This window comes from Penaeus monodon, chromosome 25 (assembly GCF_015228065.2).
Source record: "Penaeus monodon isolate SGIC_2016 chromosome 25, NSTDA_Pmon_1, whole genome shotgun sequence".
Classification (NCBI taxonomy): Eukaryota; Metazoa; Arthropoda; class Malacostraca; order Decapoda; family Penaeidae; genus Penaeus; species Penaeus monodon.
Window position 1 is genome coordinate 19,180,590 of NC_051410.1, and position 286 is coordinate 19,180,875.

The 286-nt window shown below is 39.2% G+C and overlaps 1 protein-coding gene across 1 annotated transcript in view; it reads right to left on the bottom strand.

The window, feature by feature from the left end:
• The window catches only part of LOC119589341, a 19,938-nt gene extending 19,652 nt beyond the window's left edge, over nucleotides 1-286 (bottom strand). Inside the window, 1 exon segment of the mRNA XM_037937960.1 lies at nucleotides 116-286. The gene's annotated coding sequence lies outside the window, so the exon portion shown is untranslated.

The following is a 286-nucleotide window of genomic DNA, read 5'->3' on the forward strand; positions in this document are numbered from 1 at the left end:
ATGATACTGAATGTTTTATTTTATCTACCTAACTATTCGTTTTAGATCAAATACCATGTCCCTATAGCTTACACCACTAATACCAATACCACAGAAATGTGATATACGATCTTACCCCCGAAACTCTTCTTTAGGTGCAAGACAACCGAACTGCCATTTTTCTAAGTCACTCATCACAAAGTCCAAAACTACCCAATTTTCAGCGAGATTTCAGAGCCCCCTTTTGCTTAACACTCATTACACCTTCTCGTGAATCAACACAGCTCTATCACCTACGGCATTCCGA